General features: G+C 43.4%; 1 long non-coding RNA gene across 2 annotated transcripts in view; it reads right to left on the bottom strand.

Moving 5' to 3' along the window:
- LOC139439863 (uncharacterized) overlaps positions 1 to 26735 on the bottom strand; it is a 158225-nt gene extending 131490 nt beyond the window's left edge. The window contains exons 1-2 of one of the 2 annotated variants that reach the window (XR_011649939.1): positions 26610 to 26735; positions 21750 to 21871 (exon numbers count right to left, since the gene is read on the bottom strand). This is a non-coding gene — a long non-coding RNA (uncharacterized lncRNA). The remainder of the gene's footprint in view (positions 1 to 21749; positions 21872 to 26609) is intronic. The other variant, XR_011649938.1, reaches the window with a different exon arrangement.
- Between the last annotated feature and the right edge of the window lie 388 nt (positions 26736 to 27123).

Raw genomic sequence — 27123 nt, 5'->3', positions numbered from 1 at the left:
TGAAATGTCAAACTGCTGCAATGGAATCATATACAAAAAGAATTCTGGGAAGAACCTTCTCAGGATTCTAACCACAGATATCATCTTTCATCTGGTGGAACTGGGACATCCTCCTGTTCCCCTCTTGCAAATGCTGAGCAGAAACAGCAGGGACTCTGCCAACTCCAAGTCATGGCTCGGGGCTCCCTCGGCTTGGGTGGGGGCGCAGCAGTGTGGGAGCAGGAGGGTGAGGCATGGGCACTGAAAGCAAGCGCTGAGAAGCTGTGGGTTGGGGCTTTTACAGTGTTGTCCCCAGTAGGGCAAATTCTGGGTCCTGGGCCAATATCTAAACCTCCCCTTTCTTTTCTTTCTCTGGTTTCAAATCTGGCCCGACCGCAGACCTAGCCAAATTTAGGGAGTAAGGAGACTAAGGGTTGGGTCTTTCAGTGTCCCAGTAGGGAACAGAGGCTTACCATCCAACAGGTTAAATAAAGAGAGTTTAGAGAAGGGATACTTATAAGGGTTATGGGAAACCACAACAGATGGCAAAGCACTCAGGGCCTAACAACAGGGAAGAAGAACCATTGCCACCCCAGGCCTCAAGGGGCAAAGGGAGCAGAGGTCAGCAGAACCAGGGAGAAAGTGCTCTATGGAAAAGACCTGGGAATGGAACTGGGCCTTTCATCCAGAGACACAGCTTATCCGGAGCCTCCCGAAAGATGGTAAAGGAGACTGAAAAGTCACACCCAACTTCTTCCTGCCCTCTGACCTCTTGTCTATGCTTCCCAATGGCCAAACCCAACAGGGAACCAGAGGACAAATGCTGTTCGATGCCATCCACAAAGGCCAGCCTCGCAGAGCACAGAGCAGGGTGGAGATGAGCTGAAAGTCGATCTGGAGGGCCATGTGAAAAATGACGAGTATAGGGGTCTATAGCAATAACATGTGAGGTGGTGCAGTGCACTGATTAAAGACACAGGACTTGCAGTTAAAGGGACCAATATCCAAATGCTTGCTCCATCTCTTTCTACCTTTGTAACCTTGAAAAAAATCAATCCCTCTACACCTCATTATTTCTCATTGTAGGGAATGTAGTTCCCTATAGACCAGTCCCGCCCAAGTATGTGTGCTAGGGTTTCCTTTCTTTACACTACAACCATCCTTCAGCATGTCAAGAAATCCATCCTCTGTTTGAAGGACTTACATGGTTTTGGGGATGTCTACATAAGACCATTCAGGTGGAGGTCAGAAAAGGTCACATGACACAGGCAGACCTCCTTCTCTTGGTCACTTTCAAGAAGGTCCTTGTTTGCCGGCATGAAGGAGAACATCATGGTGACGATATGGGCTCATATCAACAATGAGGGATACAGAAAATATCTGTAGGCATTGGTTTGGCTTTCACCCAACTCCCCAGTGCTGGCTACAGATACAGGTTTGGCCATTTTTTTCAACGATGAAGTCACAGTCCCGTGCATGGTTCTAATCAAGTCTGTCCTTTCAGTGCTCCCTACCAAACCTCTTGCAAGAGTTCCCTCTACTGCTCTCTGGGGGCATGAAGGAGAATTTGGTTCTCTCATTCTCTTCCCTGTCTATTGTTATAGAATAGTCAGTTCAAGATCTTACCATCTTCATCTATGAAATAGGGACAAATGGTTGTGAGAAATAAATTCTTATTATCTGAATTTTTACTTATGGATATAAGTATATCCCAGGAATCACTTTACTATTTTGGGAGATGGGCTATATGTCTTTATTAGTTTCCCAGGGCTACCATAATGAATTACCAGAAACTTGGTGACTTAAATATATAGAAGCTTATTGTCTCGCAGTTTCGAGTCCAGAAGTCCAAAATCAGGGTGCAAGAGGACCATGTTCCCTCTGAAGTCTCTAGGGGAGAATTCCAGGCCTAACCTAGCTTCTGATGGCTCCAAGGGTTCCTTGCCTTGCAGCAGCATAACTCTAATCTCTGCCTTCATCTACACATGGCCTTCCCTCCTGTATCTCTGTGGGTCCTTTTCAATTTTCATAGGGAACCACTTTCATCTTTATTTTTACCTTAATTCCATCTGGAAAGACCCTAATTGGAAATAGGGTCATATCCATTGCCAAAACTTTTCCATCACTCCAAACATTACTATACAGCAATGAATATGACCAATGCTCTATTGCTTGTATCAGCATGGCTAACTCTCACAAAAATAATGTTAAAAAGAAGACCAGTTCTGAAAAATGGCATCAGAGTAGGCAGGCAGGGCTCAACTCTATCACAAAAAAAATGGAGAAAGGGCCAAGAGCTATTTGAAAGAACTACTTTGGGGGTCAGCAGACAAGGACAGTGCTACACAGCTCCCAGGAGGGTGAGGGATAGGAACAAAGAACCTGAAACAATAAGCATGAGTTACCAGATCCCCATGGTGGCTGGAAAGGGCTCCCTTCCCCATGAGAGGATATTATGCTGGGATAAAACCCCGGGCTCACTGCCACTGACTGAGAGGGGAACAGAAGTCTTCCGCCCTGTCTGCTATTACAAGGGAAAAGGGAAGAAGAGTCATAGGGTTTCTCTTGAGTGAATTCAGCCAGAAGAGCCTGCTTTGAATCTCAGGCTCTGGCCAGACCAAAACCCAGGAAAGCATAGATTGAAAGAAACACCTCTTTAGAAAGGTGTGTAATGATCACCATCTGCTGGCCTGTCAGGAAATTGCACAGAGAAAAACTGCTTTTAGGACTCTCTTAACCTGAACTCCTGGGAAAAAATCTGCATCTCATTAGTGAGTCGCTGGCCCAATTTTAATAACTTAAGCTGGGCAATTTTAAAGACTTAGAATAAATTGAACCAAATTTTTAAAAAAGCTGTGAACAGAAAAACAATAGACGAGAGAGAAATTGACCATCAGAGTAAATTCACCTACATATTCAGAAGCCTAGACATTAGCAAAAAATTACAAGCCATACCAGAAAACAGGAAGAGATGGCCCAGGCAAAGGAACAAAGCAAATATCTTGAAGAGATAGAGGATTTAAGAAAATTAATCAATGATAGTCACACAAATCTCCTAAATCAATTCAAAGAATTAAAAAGAAAATATAACTAAAGAGATAAAGGATATTAAGAAGATACTGGGTGAGCATGAAGAATAATTTGAAAGCCTTCAAAGAAAAGTAACAGAGTTTATGGGAATAAACTGAGAAAGACAGGAGAACAGAAAGAGAAGAGAATGGAAAAAATGGAACAGGGTCTCAGGGAATTGAATGATAATGTGAAATGCACAAACATATGCATTATCAGTATTCCAAAAGGAGAATAGAATTAAAAAGGGATAAAAAGAATATTTGAGGAATTAATGACTGAAAACTTCTCAACCCTTATGAAAGACTTAAAAATCAATGTCCAATAAGGACAACACATCCCAAAGAAAATAAATCCAAATAGACCTTCCCCAAGATACCTACTATTCAGAATGACAAATATCAGACATAAAGAGAGGATTCTGAAAGCAGCAAGAGAAAAGCAAAGGGTCACATACAAGGGAAACTTGATAAGACTAAGTGCTCTCATCAGAAACCATGGCAGTGAGAAGAAAGTGGGATGATGTATTTAAGGTACTGAAAGAGAAAAATTGCCAGCCAAGAATTCTGTATCCACCAAAACTGTCCTTCCAAAATGAGGTGAGTTCAAAGTCTTCACAGATAATCAAAAACTGATCGAATATGCTATCAAAAGATCAGAATCACAAGAGATACTAAAGGGAATGCTGCAGCCTGAAAGGAAAAAGCAAGGGTGAGAGACTTGGAGTAGAGTATAGAAATGAAGATTATTAAAAAGGATAAATTAAAGGGTAAAAAGACAGACAATAGCAAGAAAAGACAATAGAAAGCCAAAGGACAAATGGATGAAGTAATGCCTTTACAGTAATAACATTGAACATTAATGGTTTGAACTCCCCAATCAAAAGACATAGACTGATAGAACTGATTTAAATATATATATGAGCCATCTATATGCTGTCTACCAGAGACTCACCTCATCTGTAAGGACACATTTAAAAAGTGAAAGGTTGGAAAAAGATACACCATGCAAATAGTAACCAAAAAAGGTCTGGAGTAGTGATACTATTATTGGACAGAATAGATTTTAAATGCAAAACTGTTAGAAGAAATAACTATACTAAATATTTATGCTCCTAACCTGGGTGCCCCAAGATACATGAGGCACACACCGCAAAACTAAAGGGAGAAATAGATGTCTCGACAATAAGAGAGACTTCAGTACACCACTCTCAGTATTGGATACAACATCTGGACAGAAGATAAATTAAAAAACTGAGAGCTTGAATAATATGATAAATGAACTAGACCTAAGAGACATTTATAGAGCATTGTACCCAAAACAGCAGGATATACATTCTTTTCAAGCACTCATGGATCCTTTTCCAGGATAGACCATGTGTTGAGTCACAAGACAAGACTCAATAAATTTAAAAAGATTTAAATTATTCAAAACACTTTCTCTGATTAGAATAGAATGAAGCTGGAAATCAATTATGCAGGGAAAAGGAAAAATTCATAAATATATGGAGGTTAAACAAGACAATCTTAAATAATGTGTGTCAAAGAAGAAATTGCAAGTGAATTCAGCAAATATCTTGAGATGAATAAAAATGAAACTACAACATATCAAAACATGGGACCCCGCAAAGGCAGTGCTGAGAAAGAAATTTATAGCCCTCAATGCTTTCATTTAAAAAGAAGGAAGAGCTAAAACTGAAGATCTAAATGCACATCTGGTGGGACTAGAAAAAGAAAAGCAAACTAATCCCAAACCAAGCTGAAAGAAAGAAATAGTAAAGATTAGAGCAGAAATAAATGAAATTGAGAACAAAAAAATAATAGAGAGAATCAACAAAACCAAATGTTGGTTCTTTGAGAAGATCAACAATCAACAAACCTTAGATAGACAGACAAAGAGAAAAAGGAGACACAAATAAATAAAATTAGAAATGAGAAGGGAACATTACCACTGACCCCACAGAAATAAGAGAGATTATAAGAGGAAACTATGAATAACTGTATGCCAAAAAGCTAGACAATGTTAGACGAGATGGACAAATTCCTAGAAACTCACAAACCACTTACACTGACCCTAGAAGAAATAGAAAGCCTCAGCAAACTAATCACAAGTGAAGAGATTGAAACAGTCATCAAAAACCTCCCATAGATGAAAAGCCCAGGACCAAATGGCTTCCCAGTGAATTCTACCAATCATGCAAAGATGATCTAATACTAATCTTGCTCAAGCTCTTCCAAAAAAATTGAGCAGGAAAGAATGCTGCCAAAATCATTTTATGAAGGCAACATCACCCTAATACCAAAACCAGATAAAGATACTACAAAAATAAAAATTACACACTGATACCTCTAAGGAATATAGATGCAAAAATCCTCAACAAAATACTTGCAAAAGCACATTAAAAGAATTACACACCATGATCAAGTGGGTTTATTCCTGATATGAAAGGGTAGTTCAACTCAAGAAAATCAATTAGTGTAATAAATCACATTGGTAAATTGAAGAATAATCACATGAACCTCTCGATTGATGTAGAAAAGGCATTTGACAAAATACAGCACCTTTCCTTGATAAAAATACCCCAAAAGATAGGAATAGAAGAAAGCTTTCTAAATATGGTAAAGGTCATATATGAAAAACCTACACCTAACGTTGTGCTCAGTGGTGAAAGACTGAAAGTTTTCCCACTGAGGTCAGGTAAAAGAGATGGATGCCCACTGTCACCACTGTTATGTAATATTGTGCTGGATGTTTTAATTAGAGCAATTAGGCTAAATAAAGAAATAAAAGTCACCCAAATAGGAAATGAAGAAGTAAAACTTTCACTATTTGTTGATGATATGATTCTATATCTAGAAATTCCTGAAAAACCCACAAGAAGCGACTAGAATTAATAAACAAGTTTAGCGAAGTGACAGGATATGAGATTAATACACAAAAATCAGTAGCATTACTGATGTACAATCTGAAAAAAATTCAGAAATCAGAAAAAAAATTCCATTTATAATGACTAAAAGAATCAAATATTTAGGCATAAACTTAACCAAGGACATAAAGGACCTGTAGTATTCAGCAAACTACAACACATTGCTAAAAGAAGACTTAAATAAATGGAAGGACGTTCTATGTTCAAGGATTGGGAGACTAAATATTAAGATGTTGTATTAGTCAGCCAAAGGGGTGCTGATGCAAAATACCAGAAATCTGTTGGTTTTTATAAAGCATATTTATTTGGGGTAGGAGCTTACAGTTACTAGGCAATAAGCATAAGTTACTTCCCTCACCAAAGTCTACTTCCATGTGTTGGAGCAAGATGACTACTGAAGTCTGTGAGGGTTCAGGCCTCCTGGGTTCCTCTGGGCTCAGTGCCTCTGTTTTTTCCACAAGGTCAGCTATAGACTATAAGCCTCTCTAGACTTTGCCTCTCTCCACAATGTCAGCTGTAGACTATCAGGTGAATGGCTCTGTCTCTCTCCCTGGAGTTTCTGCTGTGTCTAAGGAGCCCTCTCTATTCCTCTGTGTTCTTCTCCTGGCTCAAGTCCTCTCTTCCTGGGGCTTGCTTCTCTTTTCTCTGTGTGCTTACTTCCTGGGTTCCAGCTTAAGACTTCAGATCAAACTCCAACATCAAAACTCCAACATCAAAAACCCTCAACTCTGTCCTATGTCATGCCTTTTATCTGCGAGTCCCCACCCACCAAGAGGTGGGGACTCAAAGCCCTAATGATGTGGCCCAATCAAAGCCTTAATCATAACTTTATCATGCCCAGGTTTAGACCAGTTTACAAACATAATCCAATATCTATTTTTGGAATTCATAACTATGTCAAACTGCTATAGATGTCAATTCTATCCAAACTGATTTACAAATTGAATGCAATCCCAATAAAAAATCCCAAAATCCTTTTTTGCAGAAATGGAAAAGCCAATTATCAAATTTATTTGGAAGGGTAAGGGGCCCCAAATAGCAAAAAATATCTCTAAAAAGAACGAAGTTGGAGCACCCTCACTTCCTGACTTTAAAGCATCATTACTTCGCTACAGTGGGTAAAAACATCATGGTAGTAGCGTGAAGACAGACAGATTGATCAATGGAAACAAACTGAGAACTCAGAAAAAGACCATCACATTTACAGTCAAGTGATTTTTTTCCCCTCCCCCTTTCCTCCCCCGCCCCCCGCCCCGCTGTTTTTGCTGTCTGTGTCCATTCTCTGTGTGATCTTCTGTATCTATTTCTCTTTTCGTCTTCTCTTCTCATTTTTTCCTCTAGGATTCACTGGGATTTGATCCTGGGGACCACTGATGTGGAGAGAAGTTCTCTGTCACTTGTGCCACCTCAGTTCCTGGTTTCTTTTGCACCTTGCCTTGACTCTCCTCTTCGTCTCTCTTTTGTTGCATCACATCTTGCCCTGTGACTCACTTGTGTGGACACTGGCTTGCCGCACAGACACTCACACGGGCACTCAGCTCACTGGGCAGGCACTTGGCTTGCTGCTCAGGCACACTTTTTTTTTTTTTTACCAGGAGGTCCCAGGGATCAAACCCAGGTCCTCCCATATGGTAGGGGGAAGCCCAATCACTTGAGCCACATCCACTTCCCCAGTCAAGTGATTTTTGTCAAGACTGTCAAGCCTTCCCAACAGTGCCAGAACAGTCTATTCAACAAATGGTGCTGGGAGAACTGGTTAGCCATATCCAAAGAAAGAAAAACAACCCCTATCTCACACCTTATACAAATTTAACTCGAAATGAATCAAGGACTAAATATAAAAGTGACAACCATAAAACTCCTAGAAGAAATGTAAGAAAACATCTTCAAGATCTTGTGGTAGGTGGTAGTTTCTTTAAACCTTACACCCAAAGCATGAGAAATAAAAGAAAAAATAGATAAATGGGACCTCCTCAAAATTAAATACTTTTGCACCTCTAAGGACTTTGTCAAAAGGGTGAAAAGGCAGCTGATTCAATGGAGAAAATATTTGGCAATCACATTTCCGATAAGGGTTTAATATCCATGATATATAATTATACTGCAACTTAACACTAAAAAAAAAACTACCTGATTAAAAAATGGGCAAAAGACTTGAAAGACAATTGTCCAAAGATAAAATACAAATGGCAAAAAAATACAAATAGCACAAATAGCACTTGTACACACCCAGACACCCAAAGACATGTGAGCATTTGCTGTCTCCTCCAGAGCTTGTAGGTGAACGAGATGGAGGAGGAATTGTAGTAAAGCAAAGAACTAGATGTGACGGTCAGGTGTTCCTGTAAAAATTAAAAATAAAAATGTCCCTCTCCCACAAGATGCCCCTGGCTTTGCACTACTCCTCTCCCTGCAGAATCTGTCCTGAGCCTCTGTAAAAAAAAAGAAAAGTTGTTTATCCATTCATTTATTAATGGCCACTTGGGTTGTTTCCAACTTGCTAAGGAATGGCCAAACTGTTTTGCATAGTGGCTGCACAATTTTTACATTCCTACTAACAATAGGAGTGTTCCTGTTTCTCCATGTCCTCTCCAACATTTAAAAATTTTTAAGTAGTAGCCATTCTAATGGGTGTGAAATGGTATCTCATTGAATTGTTGATTTGCATTTCCCTGATGGCTAATAATGTTGAGCATTTTTCATGTGCTTTTTGGCCCTTAGTATTTCTTCTTTGGAGTAATGCTATTCAAGCCCTTTGCCCATTTCTTAATTGGGTTTGTTTGTCTTTCTCTTGTTGAGTTGTAGACTTTTATATATATTCTGGGATTTTAGGCCCTTATCTGATATACGGTTAGCAACTATTTTCTCCCATTCTGTAGGTTGTCTTTCCACTTCCTTGGTAATGTCCTTTGATGAATATTTGCATTCTTGATCTGAGTGATGATTATACAAGTATACTTTGTTAAAATTCATTAGCCTGTACCCACTGAATTTGTACAATTTTCTGTATATATGCTAGATTTCAATTTTCAAAATGTATTGCTAAAAATATCTTAAAGATCAAAGCTGCCCATGTAATTTTAATGCATAGCGAGAATTGAAATATTTATTCTTTTTCCAAGTCACCGAGACTTTCCTGAGAACACAGCAGAAAACAACTCCAAAATTATTTTCTTTTTCATGCTGCCATACAGGGCAATTAACTTTCACTGTTTTTTGTTGGTGGTGGTTTTGTTTTGTTTTGTTTGCTAACCCCCTTCCTGCTTGACTACTTGGGGAAGCCTCTGTTTTTATAGCCAAACTTGTCCGTTAAGGTGTGCCTTAACAAAAGGACAATTTTCCCTCCCTTAATGGATTTCTGCCACCCTTCTGAAGCTAACAAGCTCAAACTGCACCCATATTTTTTTCTTCCCTTTACATATATAAAGTTCTTGCCACAAGAATTAGTACATAATAAAACCCAATCAATAAAGAAGGAAGATATGAGATCAGGAAACTGAAATAAGAAGACTAAAGTTCTGAAACCAGAAATAGGTTATCAAGCTTAAGAACTGGAGAGACCAAGCTGAAGAGAGGGAGGGAAAAGGAGTGGGGTTAACAAGCAATATTGCCTGCTTCTGAACACGCCTTAAATCCAGAAAAAAGTTAAAAGTACATCCTTTGCCACTCTTCTGTTGCTTAGGGAGAAAAAAATCCCAGAAACTGTGTTACACTGAAGCTATTACTTAAAACTGCCATAATTTGGAAAGGCAACTTTCTCTTTGCTTTACTTTGCATGCAAAGTGTGTTTCAAGCAGCAAAGCTCCACTACTCTACATTGTCTGGCCCCCTCCTGTTCTCAGGCCCGATTGCCTAGATTTTGTAAAAGACTCTGGCAGAGACAAGTATCTGCGTTCTCCTCTTCCTCTGGGATGTATACCTCAGCTATGCTTGCCCATCCCCTTGTGTTACGTGAAGACTTGTGACTTGTGATCCAGACAGTGGGATGTGAGCAGACGTGGTGTAGATGACTTGCAGGCCTGGCCATAAAAATCTCCCTTGTGGGATCACTCACTCTCTTTCCGCATCTGCCAGCTGTACAGAGAGGACACCAAAGAAGCAGAGGAGGAAGAGACCTCAGGATGAAGCCGCCCCAACAGCACTGTGGAGGTCCCTCACCTTACTAAGCAAGAACTATTCGCAGGCATTGCGTTAAAAGCTTGGTGCTGCTTGTTGCAGGGTTAGCTTATCCTGACTGATCCAGAGGCCATGGATAACTCTGTGCCTTTCCTGATCCTGGAGTCTCTCTCCCCGATCTCTCAGTACAACGTCGCCTAACACAGCTACCCCATGGTTCTAAGTCAGCCCAACTTTACTAGATCACTAGATCCCTATTACTTCCCCCTTTCCCTTCTTCCCATTACGGTTACTAATCAAGCATCAAAACCGGAGGGGTTAGGTGAGATGGAAGTGGAAATCCATTGCAGAAGTGCCAGTTATGCTCCCTGGCTTAGAAATTCCACTCATGGGAATTTTTCTTGAAGAGATAAATCAACTGAAGCAAAAGGATGTTTATTGAAGTATTAGGCATAATAAAAAGTAATTTAGAACCTTTCTAAATATTCAGTCATGGAAGAAAAATTTACTAAAGTATGATCAATTCACCTAATTAAATATTATGAAGTGATAAAACATGACAATTAGGAAGACAATATAACAAAATGGAAAAATGTTTAATGTACTGTTAAGAGCAAAAATCAGAGTATTAAAAAATGTGTTTTCCCAACAGCTAGCTGTATATAAAATTAGGTATGCACATGGATGAGGACAGCAGGCAACAACCACCAAGAAATGATCTATCAGGATGCTTAGAATATGCTTTTTCTTTCATTTTGATGACTGCAAATGTATTTATAATGCTCTATCCACAAAATTAAACTTTTTCCTGAAATGATGTTAGCTATGGATTAGATAAAATGATGATCAAATAAAAGTAATTTGTTGGCCATGAGTCTCTCAGTAGACATTTACTTTTTTTTTATTTTTTATTTTTTATAAGCTATCTTTTTTTTAAAGATTTATTATATTTATTTCTCTCCCCTTCCCCCCCACCCAGCCCCACCCCATCCTGCCCCAGTTGTCTGTTCTTTGTGTCCATTTGCTGCATGTTTTTCTTTTTGTCAGTTTCTGTTGTTGTCAGCCACACCGGAATCTCTGTTTCTTTTTTTGTTGTGTCATCTTGCTGTGTCAGCTTTCCATGTGTGTGGCACCATACTTGGGCAGGCTAAAATTTCTTTAATGCTGGGCGGCTCTCCCTGAGCGTGGGGCTCCCCTACACGGGGGGCACCCCTGCGTGGCACGGCACTCCTTGCGCACATCAGCACTGCGCATGGGCCAGCTCCACAGGGGTCAAGGAGGCCCGGGGTTTGAACCGCGGACCTCCCATGTGGTAGACGGAAGCCCTAACCACTGGGCCAAGTCCGCTTCCCCATTTCCATTTTTTAAAACATGAGTTAAAGGATTCACATGTTCCAAATTGATAGGAAGAGTAGGGATATATCCTTGGGCAAGGGCACCTGACCTTTCTGTTTCCATTTCCTCAAAATAGAGGATACTTTGGGAATATCAGGGTAGAAAGAAGCCTCCAGAACCAATAACTGCCTGGCCTACTTCAGGGAGCATTCTACAATGCAGGAACAAGGTAAAGTTCCACAATCTCAGTCTGGCCTCTTAGACCTTTCAAGGCCAGGCCCTTTTCTACTGGTCAGGAACAAAAGCCCTCCTGGGTATTTTAAGCAGGAAGGGATTTAACCCAGGGAATTCAATGCTTGCTAAATCAGAAGGGACTAAAGGAGCGAAAGTCAGGGAAAGCCATGGCTGGCTCTCAGACTTATTTTGAGGTTTCAGATTCAGGAAGTCACAGGAGCCAGAGGAAACTAACAGTGATGACAGCTGGCCACAGTGCCGTGGTAGGTGGTTCACAGGGAAAAGGTTGGACCTCCGAAATGCCTAACACGTGCTAACGCAGCACATCTGTTCATCACTGCCAGAGGAGCAATACTTCAGTTTCTGCCTCTTTTCTGCATTCCAAATCTTGTACCAGTGCCTCTCATTAGAAGCTCTAACACAGAACCCTGGCAAAGAATTCTGGAATATGTGGTACTCATCATAATACAGAGGAGCGTAGAAAAGATAGAGGGATGGTATTGAGTCCTGGCAGGAGGATGAGTTCTTCTATGAACTCTCTAATCCACAAGCAGTTTAAAGTAAACTTTTTTGGCATTCAGGACTTCAGAGTATAAACCCGTTTGCTTAGATCCAGGTCTCAGACAGGAAATATGGTACAGCCTTCCCATTCTCTTCCCCTCCCATTAGTGCAAAGGTAGACTATCCCCTACCCAAGTGATACACCTACAAAAACATTACTAACAGGATGCTAACGTAGATCACCCGCAGTCAGGTGCACACTTGGTGTGTGTTGTGGGGAGAGGACATTCCCTGCAGACCTGGAGCTCCAGGAAGTAGACAAGACCCTGGTCTCCATCCACCAATGTTAAGTATGAGGAGGACAGTGATAAACTTCATGCCTCTGAGTCCATCCAGACTCAGTAGAATTTGAGGGTTCCTAATGGGCTGGAAATTGGAGGCACTGGGTCATGGAGTCTGGTCAACAAAGTCCTTGGTGCTCCCAGCCTTCCACAGCCCATGCAGGCGCTATTAGCAGGGCATATGTGGTAGGGTGTATTCCTATGTTCCTCTCCCCACTCCACCCTATACTCGTCTACCCTCTCAGCCTTGAAGGGGGCCTGCCCTGGAGCTTGAGGTACAGGGCCCCTGCACTGCACAACTCTAGGAGGTAACAGTCACAGTCTAGTCTAAGTGCATGATATCCCCATGAGTCATGCAGCACACAGCCTGGTCCTGCCAGGGTGGATTTACTCAGAGAGGCATTCAGATAGCCAGCCAGACTAGCAGCCACACAGAGCATCTGTTCTTTCCTGGGACAGTTCATCACAGATGGGTCCATAATCTTTCCTGGAATTGTATCCATATAGCAGACAATCCCATTTTGAGGAAAAACCCTGAGCCAGCAAGGAGAGCTCTGTGGAGCAGCAGATAACTGATTCTCTATCCCAGGAGAAATAATGAATGGTCAACGTGGCATTTGCAGACTAATCAAAAGTAGAAGAACAAAAATTCACACCCCATCGTCAGGCACAGATAGGATTCCTGGTCAAATGATAAGCCAGGAATGGCATTTGCTTTGCCCCGCCTGAGAACTACCAGGTCTTTCCTACATTAAAATCTGGGGGTTGAGCCCTGTCTCCAAGATGCAGCCTTGGAAAGAGGATCAGTACTGTTGACAACGGAGACAAAGCCTCTGGCTGCTCTGGGATGAGATTCATATTCTGACTGGGACAAAACCAGCATCAGTTTGCACCAAAAACCAGACTCTTTGAAACATCTTTGCAAGGGAAAGAAAAGGTTCTGGATGAGGGTCTAAGTATCAGGTGCGACAGGAAGTAAGAAGATGAATCACGGGGTAAGAAGGCAGGGGATTAGGAGCAACGTGGGAAGAAGAGAGGGCAAACAAGAGGTTCGGGGCTAAAGCCATGAACACTGCAAGAACGTCTGCGTGTGTGGTGGGGGCCTGCAGAAGGAGAAAGCCCTGCGGCGCAGGGGCCAGGCCATCTGGGAGCACGCAGGTGCAGACGCCTGCCCCCTCAGTCTCATTCCCACCCGCGGCGGCGTGCAGCCTGCGCTCCAGTCTAAACCCACCCGTGCCGTCTCCTGCCTCCCTGTCGTTCTCTCTGCCGAAATGCCTCCTTCCTCTTATCAGCCTGCTGGTCCCCCCTCATCTTTAAAGATTTAGTTCATCTTTTACCAGCTCTGTGATTTGTTTTCCTGATACTTCCTCCCCTTTCCCCCACCCCAGGCAGGTTAAGGGCTTCTTGCTCTGTCCCCATAATGCCATCCGCAGGTCTCATGACAGCAGCTATCACATTCCTGCAGTTATTTGAAACACCCGTCTTCCCTACTAAACTATGAGCTCCCTGGAGCAAGGGCTATGTTCTATTCATCTTTTTACCCCTTGCATGGGGCCTGACACAAAAAGTCAAGTGAATGAATTTTGAAAAACATTTCCTTGGATTCAGCTGAAACGGCAATTGCGGTAATTTGAATTGTGCAATTTCCATTGTGCTGACTTTAAAAAACAGTTTCACTTTTCCTCCTACTACAGATGACTCATTCCTGGGGCAGATAACACATTTACAAGGTACAGAATTTTACTACATCAAATCCTTTGAAAATCTGTTTTTTGAGTATTTTTGTCTAAAGACAATCATGATAAGCTTCTGTAATTCCTCAGTGCAGTGTTGAGTGATGGAATGCTAGAGATGTTTTGGAACCCCTTTGATTACTGTAACATATCCAAGGAGAAATGAGTGGGTGAGTAATTAAAATAAGAATAATAATATTGGCTACATGTACCGAGTGCCGAATAAATGAGAGCTCGCTTTGGGTATTTGGGTTCATGATTAGCACCCATTATTTCATTCAGTCAACGTACAGAACATTATGAGGTCAGCATTATCGTCTCCATTTCAGATGAGGAAACTGAGGGTCAGAAAATGTAGATAACTTGCTGGTAAGTGGCAGAACCAGGATTTGAACCCAGATGTGTCTGATTCCAGAATGGTGCTTTAACAATGCCCTTATTTCTCCTACCTGAGTACAGAAAGCATACCCTGAAGCTGGATTCGTGACAAACAGCATGAAGGTAGAGAGCCCAAAAAGCAGTCCTGCCCATGCATTCTTGGGCATACATGTATTTAAGGGGACACGGGGGAAGACAAAGCATCTGCCCACATGAAACTCACACGATAAACCAGCCAGCTCCTTCCTGCTACCCCTCACCGCAAGGGTGGCCCTGGTGGCCTTGTCTCCTGTCCACCCACACATAAGGACATAAAGACCCTTTTCTGCTGGAAGCAAAAATTCTAGCACACTGCTTAATTACAACTTACTGTTCCTTGTCCCAGCAGTGCCATGGCAACAAGTAGCATTGGCACAGAATCAGAAGGAAGAAGGTTGCCTAGCAACACTGTAGTAGAAAGCGCTTTAGGATTCTGGAGGCCTGAGTTCGAGTTCTGCTTCTGACTCCCTGGGGCACTGTGGAGAAGGTTCAACTCCTGAGCCTCAGCATTTTTGTCATTTGTGAAATAGGAATAATATGAGTGTGTTATGTGATAGTTTGATATGGTTTTCATATGGTTTTTGAAAAAATTGTGGATTTACATGGTTTTATATGGTCGTTGAAAAGAATATACAAAAAGCAAATACTTCACAAATGTAGGATTTCTGTCAGGATCATTACTTTAGAGACAAAAACATTATGCACATAAGTTAAATTTGAAGGGCTTAGCACCTGACTTACTTTAGCCATCCTACGAGGAGTGTAAATGGGTAGAACATTTTTGGAGTGTCATTAAGTTCTATCAGTTCAAGTTTAAATGTTGGTACCCTTTGGTTCAGCAGCTTTACTTCTAGGACCTGTTTTACAGAAATACCTTCAGAAATTCGTATAAAGTTACACATAAAAGGTGAAAAACTGGAAAGAAATTGTGCATTAAAGGAGGAAGAGTATAGATCAACACAATAGAACACTGTGCCGCTGTTAAAAAGAATGAGGTTGCTCTTTATTCACCAACATGGAGAAATTTCTAAACTAAAATGTTTAAAAAATTAAAGCTAGCCACAAACCCTCACACATCCATTCACAAATATATACATAAAAAGGCATCTGAAAAAGTGTCAACTGTTAACAGGAGTTATCAGCCTTTTTGCCACTTCAAAACCAGGTGTAGAGATTTGGGCCTCCCTGCTCTCCACGTGCCATCCTGTCTGCCTCTTGTCCCAGTCAGCCCTCCTTTCCACCTGCAAACTCCCGAGCCGCCCTTAAAGCACACGGTTCCCTCCAGCAGACCCCACGTCTCCCTCCCTCGGTGTTTGTATGGCCTCTGTCATAAACTGGTGTTTAATGGTTTGTTTATGTGATGACTCCCTCTCTAGACCACGAGCTCCCCGCGGAGAAGAATCACATCTCAGGGCCTGATAGTGCATTGAATGGAAGCAAGCTGCTAACACCTTGGAAGAAATAAGAAGAGGTAGGAGCTCTGAGCCCCACTTCTCCCATAGCCACTCTCCCAAGCCATGCCTTCATGTCCCTTCACAGCTCAAAAGGTGTGCCGTAGGGAGGAAAGGAGGATGTCACAGATAGGGAGCGAATTGGGCAGAAATTGTTTGAAAGAAAAAATTCCCAACAGTGGCATTGGTATCAGCAAGCCATTCCCAATCTGGACAGCAGGTGGCGCAAGTGACCTAGATTTTCTAGGTCATCACAGAATGAAGCCTTGGAGGTAAAGTCTCAGAAATAACCGGAAGACAGGCGGCATCACCCTGTGCCCACTCTTTGGTACAAGATGTAGAGGCAGAGTTAAGTGTCCCCTCCTCTAGGATTTCAATTCCTAGACATTCAGCTTTGCAGCCTCCATTCTCCGCCCTCCTCAGTCTAGCCTCACTATGATTAGTTGTTTTCTTTGAAAACACGTCTTCCTTGAAGGGGAAATGGTCATTTATTAGTGATTAGTAAAACCTCTTTGAAGGGCAACATGGCAGTGCCTATCAAAAGCAAAATACTTAGCCTAAAGGAGACAATAAATAACTGACGTGTTAATTAAAAGATTGAACTAAAATTTATTTGATTTTCTTCTTCTGGTTGCAAGTGATTAGTAAATTAATTTAATGATAGATGAGCAAATGAACAAATTACCTTGAATCCTGACTCTAGTAAATGCTTAATTATATACATTAAATTACATACATTAAATAGGGTCAGTTAAGGAAGTTATTTTGGTCCATTTGATAGTTATAGTTATAACCTTATATAATAAATTTATTTATGGCAAATACAGACATATGACTGCATAATAGCTAGACTGACTAACTTAATAACATCCAATTGTTGGGAAGAGTTGTTATTGTTGTCTTTATATGAAAAATTTATTTTTTCAGCAAGTATTTATTGAACACTATTGATTCAAAAACTACTTATAGAATGACTACCCATGCTAGGCACTGTTTTATGTGCTAAGAATGCATTAGTGACAAACAAATTCTATATCCTCATAGAGCTATTAATCTAGTGAGGGGACAGATGATAAACAACTACATATGTGACTTAAAAAAAGAATGAAGGTATAAAAAATAAAGAATGGTGGAGGCTATTTTAAATTGGGTATTTAAGTAGAAAATTATATGTTGGAGATTCATTGTTGATCAAAATCAGACATGGTTCCTGCTCCTCGTGGAACTCTACCGTCAGTGGGAGAGGACACTGCTACTCAAACAATGACTCATGTAATTGTCAATTGTTGCAAGTGCCATGAAGAAGTACATCCATGGTGTTATGGAGCCTCAAAAAGGGAAATCTGACCTCTTTAGGGAGGTTGGGAAAGACTTCTCTGGGAGAGTGATGCTTGCACCGGTATTTGAAACTCAAGGAGTAGTTAACTAAGCTAGGGATTTTGAGAATATTCTGAGCAGAGGGAACAGCTCTGTGACAAGGGGCAATGGGAGAATGGGGAAGGGAAAGAAGGCTGGAGCAGCTACAGAGGAGAGAATGAGATGAGGGAGAAGATGAAAGGAGAGAATGAAGTGAGGCAGGAGAGAAGAGAGGAGACCCATGGGCCATGTTAAGGTTTTTGTCATTGTCCTGAATGAAATAAAAAGCCATCATGAGTTTTAAGCAAAGAATTACATAATTAGGCGACTACTTCAAAAAGATAACTCCAGGGCTCTGTGGGCACAGGTCTGGTAGTACTGAGATTAGACATGGAGTAACCCAGTTAGTAAACTAGAGCACTAGTCCTTGCAAGTGATGAGTGACTTGAACTAGGGCATAGAGTTGGAGATTAAGAGAGGCAGATGCATTTTAGAAATTTTTCATAGATCAAAGAAATAGCCCTCTGTGATAAATTAAAGATAGGATGTGCAAGAGAAGAAGATACCAGGGAGGACTTAGATTTCTGACTTGTGCAACTGAATGGACAATGGCACCATCCTCTAAGATGGAGAATACAGAAAGAGGATCAGGTTTGTGGGAATATTGTGGTTTGGTTTCATGCCCATTGAGTTTGAGCTGCCTTTGAGAATTCCAAGTAGAAAGATCACGTTAAAGAGTTTAATTGATGGGCCAGGAACTCAGAAAGAAGTCAGGACTAAAGATGTGAATTTCCAGGTTCTCTCTGTAGAGGTGGCAATTGAGGCTGGGGGTGAGGAAGAGATTATAGAGTGAGAAGAGGAGAATGACATCAGCATTTGGTGGTAAGAATGAGAAAAGCAGGCCTGCAAAGGATACAGGGGAGCTGGAGGAGAACCCAGGAGAATATTTCATTTTAAAAACCAAGGGAAGAGGACTATTTCCAGAAAGAGTGATCAACAGTGACAGCTTCTACTGAGGGGACAAAATTGTCCCTTGGGTTTGATGACATGGAGGTCATTAGTGGAATGTGGAGCCAGCATCCTGCTTAGAGGGACTGAGGGGAGAGTGGAGGAGACAGCAAGAAGAGACAACTCTTTGGAGAATCCTGCCATGGGGAGGCAAACAGAGAAATACATGGGCCATGGAGTTGGGTGAGCTGTCCATGCAGATGCTGAAGTCAACCAAGTCGAAAGAGGAGCTGGGGCATAAAGGACGTTGATAAGCCTGGTGTTCAAGTCATCAGTGATGAAAGGTCACGACAGTGGGCTGGAAGAGGATGGCAACGGCTTAGAAACGAAGAAAGTAGTAGAGCTGAATGGCACGAGCCCCAAAGGATGCAGAAATAATACTACAGGGAAGCAGACATGGCTCAACTGATGGAGCGTCCGCCTACCGTATGGCAGGTCCAGGGTTCAAACCCAGGGCCTTCTGACCCATGTGGTAAGCTGGCCCACACGCAGTGCTGCCATGCACAAGGAATGTTGTGCCATGCAGGGCTGCCCCCGCGTAAAGGTGCCCCACGTACAAGGAGTGCACCCTGCAAGGAAAGCCGCCACACATGAAAAAAAAAAAAGTGTAGCCCAGGAGTGGCACCGCACACACAGAGAGCTGATGCAGCAAGATGATGCAACAAAAAGAGATGCAGTTTCCCAGTGCTGCTGGATAATGCAAGCAGATGGAGAAGAACACACAGCGAATGGACACAGAGAGCAGACAATGGGGGGGAAGGGGAGAGAAATAAATAAAATAAATCTTAATAATAATAATAATTCTACAGAAGCAACATTTTGGAACAAGCTGGACAGCAACATCTCCTAATCCTAAAACTGCAGAGGCAAGAGAAGGAACAGCCACTGCTGGAGAGAGGTGGTGCTTGCAAGCAAAACAGTCTTCAGTAAGGGCGTGTGTGGGAGAGAAGCAACAGGGGGAAAACTGAAGATCCAAGGCTGTTCAGTGGCTGTGGAACAAGCAGTTCTAGAGGGCTCAGTTGAAAGAATTTCGGAGACCAGGGACCAGGCCAAAGGCAAAGTGGCTGAGAGTATGAATATGATAGAGAAGACAAACCATTAGGGAGGTGATGGACGACAGGATGTCTGCTTGAGGGTTAAGGATTAAATCCGAGATGGCAGACACTGAGAATTCCATATCAACTCTCTCTTTGAGGAGAGTGGGACCAGGTGTAGTGGCTACCGTGGGTGGTCTGTTATCCACTAAAGCTGTAGGAACATCAAGATGGGCAGATGGGCACTGCTGACCCACCCGCTGTCCAGCCGGGTGACGGAAGATCCAGGGACTGGGTCTACAAGATAGAGATCCTGCTCAAACCATGGAGTTCAAAAAAATCCACCCAACCTCACCAACTCACTGATCAGAGCTATTTTGTTTCTTAGCTTGCCTTCTTTTCAAATTTGCATCAACTTTTTAATCATGAAGCACGCAGGGTTTGCGATTCTGCCCTTTTTTCCCTCCTGACATCGAGGCCATGTTGTTCCATCTTTATCTTAGTTGGCCTTCAGCATGGTATAATTGCTGCTCTCACCCAGGGATATTTTTTAACATCTGCATTTATAAAGATCCCCGGCCCCAAAACACACGCACACATGTTTGCACACACAAATCTCTCAGCAACATGCACCCAACCAGCATCATGCACTAATGAATCTCGAGATGTGTTGATCCCTTTAAAAATCTTTTTGCTCAGAACAATGATCAGCAAGCTAGCTGCAACCCTGCCCCTTTCCCGCCCACTCAGGAAAACATGCAAGTGAGTGAAAATGACATTATAAGAACAACCTCGAATCCACTCCAATTAATTAACAGAGCTCATTCGAAAACTTTGGTGCTTTTACTCTTAATAGTGCAAATGACTTCCAACACGGCTCAGGCTCGAGTACAACATGCCAGCAAATTCTCCCTCTGCTGCAGAGGACTGGAGTGTGGTCACAACCCCACACTGGGCTACGGAGGGCACATGTCTTGTCAGAGGTGGCATTTGAGCTCGCTCTTGAGGGAGGTTGCCCTTCAGAGCAGGAGGGAAGGCTGCGGGTAGAAAGAAGTTTACCTGCAAAGGCTCCGAGGCCTGAGAAAGCACCGCCGGCTAGGCGAGCAGCTTAGCCAAGCTGGCGACACACCCTGTCTCCAGATGTAACACCGTGGTTACAGGGCCAGCTGCCACACCGTGGCAGAGCAGGGTCACGGTGAGTGAGGTTTCTTAACCTGCGGGGTTTGGGGAGGGAGGATTTTTGGTTTGTTTTTGTTTTCCCAAAAAAACAGAACAATGTGAGAAATAGAGATCTCAAGAACACCCCTGCTGAGGTGCTGATCCGTAGAATTTGCAGGGGTTAAGGAATCAGAGGGGCTCCGATTTGACTCCTGTTTCTGCCACTCACCAGCTTTGGGACTTGGAGCAATTACCTAATTTGTCTGACCCTCAGTTCCTTCGTCCAGAAAATGGGATGGTAATTCCCCCCTTGGAGGTCTCTGATGAAGATTAAATGGATTATAACATGTAACCGTTCCTGACACAGTGCCTGGCACACAGCAAATCCCAACGACTAGCTCTTCCTTCCGTCTCTAACCAGCCAGTGTGGCCACGGAAGGGTCAATAGCTGAGACACAACAGCCACCACCAGGAGCTGGTAACCAAAAGGTTTAGCGGGAGAAGCTGGTGGGTGTACTTCAAGGCAGAAAAGGAAGCAGGATGAGATTCTACCCAGTAGGGCTGACTAATTCCGCTGGAACTACATGAAGGACAAAGGAGGTTAATTCAGTGAAATCTCTGGAGTCCTTCAAAGAAAGACTGTGCGCAGGAGTCCCCTTCCAAAACTGGAGCACGCCTCCTCTGGCAAGGGCGGGATCGCTGTGTGTGTGACAGACGGCTCCTTGACAAAGCCCTGAATTCCAATCCACGTGAGCCGCTTTCAAACCGCTTCCCTGCCAGGCACCAGCGGGAAGAGAGGCCGGGCAGCAGGGCTGGGCAGCGCCCGCTTCCCTGCCGCAGCGCTGCGTTTCGGAAGGTTGCTGGATGGAGTGACAGCCCAGGGCTGACTCACTGCCCTGGAGGCCGGCAGCTCCCAGCAGACCCGCCAGCAGCCTGAGGGTGAGCTCACTAACCACAGGATTCTTGAGCAATGCCATGTCACCAAGGCCCTGGGACAGGACCCCCTGCCCTCAAAGACCACTGACTCGGGAGCAAGGGGTCAAAGGACCCCCTGCCGCTGTGTCCCGGGGTGGTGCCCACATCCCTTTTACCTTCTGTAGAGACGATTCAACAAACGGCTGAGGACACAGGATGGCGTTTCTGTGCAGCGCTGAGATGTTCACGTGATTACATTTATAAAGCCCAATTCAGTCCTCGGTCAAAAGCCATGTCCCTATTTGGGGTTTGGAAAATATAGTTACTGTCAATATGCTAAACTGAGGCCTTCCGGTGTGTGGTAGAAAAATCCACAAGTCGTGTTTCATGAACCTAAGAAAAGTACCTCGAGTCGACCTGCCTGCCCTGCAGAAGTTCTGTCCCTTTCTGAGGCAAACAACAGCAAAGAGAACATACACACACGGCATCTATGGAACCAAAAACATCCCCCCTGAAAAAACGAAATCATTTGAGCTTTCTTTCATCTTGAAGGTCAATTTGGATCAAAGAACAATACAAGAGGTCAATAGTGCCCCTTAAGCACCATCAAAACATGAGGAAATGCTTTAAAGGTAGGGAACTCTTGGGCATGAGCGAGTTTAAGTAACCAGCACACATTATGATTTGCTATTCCAAGGAAGAGTGTCGGGACTTAGATGAGTAAATCCATTGCTGGCCTCCATGCCTGGGCTCTGAAGCTCTTCTCGTGATGGTCTCCAGTTTCACCAGTGGTGAGACTTTCTTTGATTTAAGGATTTTACTCCCAAAGTCCTCTTTCAAAGTATTTCTGTCATGTAATATATACATTACAGGCACTGGTTGACTTTAAGAGATAGCTGGCTATCCTGTGTGATATAGTTTTCTTTATTTTGTCTCTCCTTCCTTTTTTTTCTCCCTCCCCTCCTCACTTCTATCCTTCCTTCTTCCTTCGCCCCTTCCCTTCTTTCTCTATTTTGTCATTCATTTATTCCATAAATAGCTAATGAGCAGGACCAGGTCCTGGGCGGCAGTGCACCGGGCTCCCGGCCCTCTGCCGTCTTCCTTTGAGACCCAGACATGGGTTAAGACAGAGTTTTTTCAACATCAGGACGATCGTGAGAGCTACCCCATAAGGTCGTTGAGGGATTATCTGACCTATTGTGCACAGTTCCTAGTCCCCCGCGGGTGCCCCCCTGATGTTTTTAAGACAATGCGGTGGTCAAGGTAGAGCTCTGCACTTAAGGAGCCCAGCCCCCTTACCCACCAGCGGCGGGACCCTGGGCAAGCAATTTCTCTGTGCCTTAGTTTCCTCATCTGTAAAATGGGGCTAATAATAGACATAGATTTTATAGGGCTATTAGAATGATTTAATAAGATAGTATTTGTAAGATGCATAAAACGTGACTGGTTCATCTAAGCACTTGATAAATAGTAGCAATTATTGCTACTGCTATTATTGTTGGTGGTGCCAGAAACAAGAAAATGAGAAATAAAAAACACTCCAGCAGGGAAGCCGCACAGGTAATTGACAACGTGGTGGAATATGTAGAAAACAGAAGGGTGTAGAAGGATGAAAAGCACTGGAGTAAGGTTTAACTTTTGGAGGGAGGACTAAAAGAAGACTTCACCAAGGAGGGTGTTAATAAGAGTAAAACTTCATTTAGGAGCCACTTTCTTTATCTTCTGCATCTCCCCAAATTGATTGATGAATCTCATCTCAAGTCCAAATACCGCTGGCCAGTTTTCAAAGCTGTCTACAGTCATTTCCAACCCTAATGGTCTAAAGCTATTTTCCTGTATACTCTGACATAACAGCCCTCCCTATAGTCAAACATTCCATAATCGTCCGGCAATGCGACCTCCTCATCTTTGGCACTAGACATCCATCTGACCTTTGAAAGCCCACTGAAGCTCTACCTGCTCCTTGAAAACCAAATTCTGCATTGCTGTGCTCCTCCTCTGCCTCCTTTGCACATTCAGAATCTCCCAATGTGCGTTGTACTAGAGTTCCATTTTATTTTGCATCCAGGCACAACATTTACCTCCCATCACTGATTCTCCATTCATGACTTCCCACTCCCTGCTCCTTACCTCCCATCGCCCATTAAGTCCACAATGACAGTCACTCCAGTTCCCTCCACTCCTTCCCAATGGCTAAACTTTGGCCAGCCTCCCTCATCACATATACCCAGGCTCTTACACCAGTCCTTGAGCAAGCACCTGCCTCTTTTTCCTCTCCCTGAGCTCCCCTGTGCACTATTGCCTCCATGGAGATTAACTGGGGCTCCCAAGGGACTTGTTTTTCAGTCTACTCTTCTGTATTTTTTAAATTTTGTGTCGTCTGCATGGATTATCCATTGAAAATGAAGGAAATTTAAGGGGAAGTGGCTGAGATTAGTGCCACCTTTACAAACCTAAATGATGTGGGGAGGGTCATCACCATCAAATCTCCTTTTAGTTCACCAACTTAGTCCCTACAAAAGGCAGATGGGCCCTGGGGGGTGACATTAGATGACTGCCACTCTACTGAGTTGTAACCCCAATTGCAAGCAACCATTGGATCAGTTGTGGCACCTTTGCTAGAGAACTTATATGGCCTCAGGTGCACGGTATGTGACCACTGATCTAACAAATTTGTTCTTTTCCATCCCAGTAAGAACAGAGTATCAGCAACAGCTCACACTGGCGTGAAGACAGCAGTATACATTTACTGTGTGCTCCAAACTGATTCTAGCTCTCCTTCTTCTGTCATAATAAAGTCCCAATAAGCTTCCTGCACCCAAATCTCTGTCTCTGAGTCTGCTTTTTCAGGGAATCCAATATCAGACTGAAATGGAAATACCGTTTTCCAAGCAGAAACCAGGGCTGATTTGGGGGCTGGCAGGGTTAAGGTAACAGGCAGAGTTAGTTCAGAATGGATCATGCTGGAAGCTCAGTGTGTAATTGACAGCAAGAGGCCAGATTCTGGCTGGGGTCTAAGAAAACAAGACAAAACAAAACAAAATGAAAAGAAGGCTATTTAAAAATAAATGAAAAAATCAAAATAAAATTGTATTCCTTTATCTATTTTGTCCCATTTCTGCATTAATTTGGTGACTCTTGGGAATCTCCCCCATCTAGTAGGGTCCAGAATCCCCTTTCTCTGCCCTATAACGTTTTCACAAGGAGGAGACTATGGTCCCTTAACCATCTCCAGCAGCTCTGCGTGTTGCTCCCAAAGAGAGGCTGCATGACGCTTTCAGGAAAGAGAAATGGTAATGAGAGCAAGTGCCCTGTTTCAAGTCCCTCTTTGTTTGGAAACCCTGCTTGCTTGGCTTCTGAGTTTTTGAGAAATAGGAGGAAAGTTTTCCTCTGTTTCCCAGATAAGCCTGAATAAAGCTGTGTCACCGTGAGCCCATGAATTGAGCTCTTCCCCAAGGAAGTCCTGCCAGCTCTGGGGTCCAAGACAGGGCCCAGACGCAGTGTGGGAAGGGTGGGCCGTCGTTGCCTTGGCTTTTTTTTTTTTTTAGTTTCTTAACCTGTTCCCTAATTGCTTTTGATAGGAAATAAGGGGAGAGTGAGACCCCGTTGACCCTCTGTTCTTAGGCAGTCACAGTTTTTATTTCCTTGTGGTCAAAAGACACCTAAGGGTGCAGAGGTAGCTATAGTTTTTGCAATCCCTAGCACAGCTGACTGAAGAAATGACGTAATTCCCAGACTTTTATAAAGCCTGGACAGTAGTCAACACAGAGTAGCTGAACAGCAGCATGGCTCAGTTACCTCCGCGAAGAGCCAAGACACTTGGTGGCAACCCAGGAGCAGGGCCCTGGTGCCGGCCTGGGGGGGAAGGGATCCCTTTCTGCTCCTTACCAAGGCTCAGCAGTCCCCAGACCCACCGCCACCGCCACCACAGCAGAGCCCGGGGTCCTGCTCTAGCTGGAAGTGGTAATCAAGAAGCCAGGCATGCTATCGCCGCCAAGTAAGCCAAGGGGCAAAAGAGGGCTCAGGTAAGCCGAGACCTTTGGGAAGCAGGTCTAGGGAAAGATCGTAAGTTCCTTAAGAGAGGAACGGTGCAGAGATCAGAGAGAAAACGTGATTTCAGCAACTGCTCTCCCCTCTGCAAACCCCCACCCCCAATCTTTGCAGCTGTCAGTTAATCTCCAATTTTCTCCCTGAGCTGCGATCTCCTACATTTGTCAATCCAATTCCAGGTCACAAACAAGTTATAAGCAATTATCCCTGCATTGAAGCAAGCTTTGATCGGATTAAAAGGGCTCTGGCTTCTAAATGAGCTGAGCTTTTCTTTTCCCATTGTTGAATATATATATATATATATATATGAACAAATTGAAAGTATATATATATGAACAAATTGCAAGCAGCCTCCTCTGTGATCCTCCCTGACTTGGAGAGTGTTCCAGAGCAAGCCCTTTATCTTGAGCCCTCAGGGCACATCACAGATCCCAGCACTGACGGTTCACAAGGCAGGCTTTTCAAGGCTTCTTCCTACCCTCATCTTCTTTCCTAAGGCAAAAATTTTAAATTGGTGTTTGTTTTCTTTCACAATCAAGGGCTTTGCATTTTTAAATAAAGTGCCTCTTCCAGGAGGAATTTTATAATCCAATTCCAGGGGATTTCAGTTCTTGAAAGAGGATTAGGAGCCATTGGGTAGATGACAAGTGCCAGCATATTTCCCATCAAGAACCTCTTAAATTTTCCCCTCCATGTCTGGAAGCTCTGCTCTCTTTTCTGTAAGAAGCTCAGAAGAAACACATTAGAGGCTCAGGTAGCATTCTCTTTCAATTCCACACTTGCCCCCAGGTCCCCTTGCCTGGCTCTTTCCTTGTACATCATAAAAGAGATATGCATTGTCTTTTTACACTCTGAGACAAAACAAAAAAGACTAGAAAATAAAGACCAAAATTGTAACCAATCCTTGGACTTCCTGGACAGAAGTGATCAAAGGAGCAAGACCTGAATTTAATCTGACCTGGCTGTGTCTCCACTGGACCACTCACCTCATCCCAGAGAAGGGCAAGACGGAGCACATTCTCTCTCCCCAAACTGCACCTGCAGCCCGGGCTGACATCTGCGCAGGAGCCGTGAAACAAGGTGCACAGCCCGGCTCCCCGCAGCACCCGCCCTCGCCTGGCTCTCTCCCAGGCCGGGGACTGCTGCGGAATTCTGCAGGATGTGTACCCAAGAGGAAGGGTGAGCACACAGCCCTTTCCAACCTCCTCTCTGACTCACAGAACAAAAGCGGACTACATGTTTTTCTCTTGGGGGAGCGCGTAGGTACTTAAAAGATCACCTAGGGAATGGAAGAGCGCTGGACTTGGAGTTGGCCACGTCTGAATTCCAGTTCGCGCTCTCCCGGTTTCTAGCCCTGTGCTAGTTTCAGAGCCTCGTCTGCGTCAGCTGTAAAGGGGAAGAGGAATACTGCCGACTTCATGGGTCACTGTCAGGATTAAAGGAAATATGGTATGGGACAGAGCCAAAATCAATAAATGCCTGCTAAATTTGAATTGGGTG

Source organism: Dasypus novemcinctus, chromosome 10 (genome assembly GCF_030445035.2).
Source record: "Dasypus novemcinctus isolate mDasNov1 chromosome 10, mDasNov1.1.hap2, whole genome shotgun sequence".
NCBI classification, from domain to species: Eukaryota; Metazoa; Chordata; class Mammalia; order Cingulata; family Dasypodidae; genus Dasypus; species Dasypus novemcinctus.
Note: the sequence above shows the minus strand (reverse complement) of the source record. Positions and strands in the feature narration are given on the sequence as shown.